Genomic DNA, 3,491 nt, shown 5'->3' with positions numbered 1-3,491 from the left:
TGCCATAGAACACGTGCACTCACCAGAAAGACAGAGGGAGACAGAGAGACAGAAAGTGAGAAATCACCCCCCAGGGGGGATGGCCACGCCGCAATCCCTTCTCCTCCATTCTCCTCTCGGGATCTTGGGCACGCATGCACACACGCTTGGCGTGAATTTAAGTCACCAGATCTGGGACTTGAACCGTGGTCGACTACATGGGAGTCCAGCCACATAGCCATTATGCTAACTGCCGATCCCCAGAGTTCAACTCTTAACAAGCTTCTTCCATATTATTTTGAAATGTCAATAACCAAATTGGAATTCTCAGGCATTGAGTTTGTGTGTTGATGTTGGGGTGTGTGGGTGTGTGCGTGTGTGTGTGCGCGTGTGTGTGTGTTTGGAAGCTGAATTTAGTGGTTTAGCTTCACTTCAGCCCCAAGTGGGAAAAAGTAATCTTCAATCCCATCTCCTTGGCTATTCTCCATTCACAAATTCTCATCAAACCACATTGGTTGTTCAAGCATCCAAATCATACTGGAATTTATAAAAGATAATTGAAGGGAAAATGAACCTGATAATTGTTGACCTGTTTGTTTCCTTTATGTACAACCCCCCCAAGTCTCCACAGTTTAATCTTGTAATAAAATATGCCAAGGAAAGTGGTCTTCCCAGAATCTCCTAACGGTGCGGAGGGGAAGGCTTTGACTGTGTTGCCGATAAAGGACATTGAGGAAGTGGGGATCTGTTTAAGCTCTAAACTTGGCTGTCTGGATTCCAGTTATTCTCGGTAAGAGTGATACCTAACCCTGTATTTGGACAATGACCAAAAGATTTTGTACCATACCCAAAATATCTGGGGGGTCTGTCAAATTGAAGGTTGGCCAGTAGCCATGCACAATGGTATAGCTGAACAATACTAAATGTGAAGCCGTTTAACAGTAGTATCTTGAGTTGGTGTTTTTGTGGAGGCACTTCACTGGTGTCCCTTATTCTGCCTATCAGAATTTTAAGTCTGAACTCCAGGAAGGAAGACATTTGTTCAGTTTGGAGATTTCCACTCTCTCCATTGTGCGTTACTAATACCCTCAAGAGAAAATGCCTGCCAAGGAGAACACCCATGCGCGGGGCCCTCTCAGGTTAGACCGAAGGAAACATGCCAGGCATGTGTGGCCTGGCAACCGAATGCGTTGAGCCGGTAGTGCTGGCCAGATAAAGATGGCAGATGGAACACACGCTCAGGCTGAGAGCAAACAACCCAGATGGCCAGAGAGCCCTGGGAAGATTTCCTCAAACAGATGAAACTATATGCATCCCAAGTGTGTTCGAACATATTGAGAGGAGTTAGTTCAACTGAGAGTGTTTAGGCCAATGGGATGCTAAGCAAATGAAAAAAAAAAAAAAAAAGCTGAATATCGTTTCCTGTGAAAAACAAAATGTTATTCAAGAAAACTGTTATCCAACAGCTGGCCCTGAAGTGCAGTGGTTAAGCACTGTCCATGGAAAGCTGGGTCCTACAGGGCTGCCTGCAATTAGAATCCCAGCACCAGCTACGTGAAAAACACACCTGGTGCATGCGCATGCATGGGAAAAATCCTGAATGGAAGGAGGAAGGAGAAATGGAGGGAAAACATGGAGGTGGTGGATGGCCCCATTGTGTATGACAGGGTGCTCTCGCTCTCTCTCTCTCTCTCTCTCATGAGTGTATGTGCCTTCTGGCAATAAAAAAAGGAAGTTGTCATTCAAGAAACAAAATGCTTTCTATAGTACACTCAGTAGGGTCTGTTTCATATGCCATTTGGATTGTCATAATTATACAAATGCCAATGAACTATTCAAAATTACAATACAACTATTTTCAGAGAAAGAAGGGGTGGGTATGATGAGGGTGGGAGAAGAGAGTAAAATATTCATCTTCCAAATTGGAAATTCAATAAATAACACCTAAATAACAAATATCATTTGGATGTATGCTATTATTACTTTTGGTTTTTGCCATAGGGTGCAGGTACTCACTAGGGAGAGACAGAGACAGTGAGAGGGAAAATGAGAAATCATTCCTGTGGGGCAATGACCACACTGCAATCCCTTCTCCTCTGTTCTCCTCCTGGGATTTTGGACGCGTACGCACATGTGCACAGCGTGACTTTCAAGCTGCTGGGTGCGGGACTCAAACCATAGCCAGCCATATGGAAATCCAGCACCTTAACCACCATGCCACCCGCTGGCCTCTAGATGTATATTATTTAAACTCACAGTGATCGTTTCTGGAAAAAGAAGAGAATGGGGAGGACTATGCTTTTTTTATTTATTTTTTTAGACTAGCACTATGAATGAAAGCACAGCTAAGCTGCTTTAGTGAAATGACCCCAAGGTAGAGAGGCCTAAACTAGATAAGTTTATCTTGTTTGACATGAATCAGGGAGAAGCAATCAGATGTGAAAGGTTGTTGTTATGACCCTCTGAATGTGGCTCCTGTCTCAAGGACCAAGGAAGCCATTATAGTTCTTATCATCCCAGTCAAGGGAAGGGGGAACAACAGGCACAAGCCCCAGAAGCGGGCATCTATCCCTTGGCCAGAATGTGGGCATGCAGTCCCTAAGCTGTGAGGGAAGCTGTGAAGCCGCAAGGGGTGTACTGAGCTAAAACGCTGAAGCTCTGCTATGGAAGAAGGTGAGAACAGATGCCAGTGCTCAAACAGCAGTTTCCATCTGATAAGCTCTGCAGAATTATTCGATTCTTTCAACCTGTGCATCTGCATTTTAGCGCCAATGAGACTAAATATGAGACAGAGTTCTTAAAGATCAGCTTCTGGGGCAACTGAACAAGTGGTCCAAATCTAGACACAGCGTCCTGAAACAGATGCAGGTCTCTGTGGAAGAGACAGTGCAGACAGAGTGGGGCCCCAAGGACCCCCGCCTGTGTGGTTCTATAGCCTGGGCTCCTCTGTTTTGGGGTCCCCCTGTTTCAGGAGTCTTAAGCATTTTTCCTGGTATGGAAATGCCACAAATGCTGCAAGGATGCCAGGATGCACAGACATTCCTGCAAGTCTCTGAATTTAGAGTAAATAATTCCATGGAGTGTGTGAGGCAGATTCTGTGAAGGAGGTTGTTGTGGAGGTTTATTGGAGAGAGCACGTGGCACCAGCATCCGTGAGCAAAGGGAAGGAAGCAAGATTAAACAGGGAAAGGGTGAGATTTCTGGAGTTGAATGGACCCGCCAAGGTGTGGTGCAAGGGGCCAGACCCTCATAGCCCCGTATGGACCAGTCTTTGCATGCAGACTACCCCAGGAACTTGCAACCTTGGATAAAGTAGCTGTCTTCAGCATGGGTAATCCAGAGAGAGCCGACAAGTGGGCCCTGCCCCCAGTAGGAAACCCCCCATCCCGCCATGCTCAGTGAATGAGTCCTTCATCCTCGAAGTAGTGCATCCCAGCATCTTTCACATACAGATCCAAGTAGTTGTCTCTGGGTCAAAATCAGTCATTGAGTCCACCATGGTTGGATTCGAG

The sequence above is a fragment of the Tupaia chinensis genome, unplaced genomic scaffold (genome assembly GCF_000334495.1).
Source record: "Tupaia chinensis unplaced genomic scaffold, TupChi_1.0 Scaffold145148_1, whole genome shotgun sequence".
Taxonomy (NCBI): domain Eukaryota; kingdom Metazoa; phylum Chordata; class Mammalia; order Scandentia; family Tupaiidae; genus Tupaia; species Tupaia belangeri.
Note: the sequence above shows the minus strand (reverse complement) of the source record.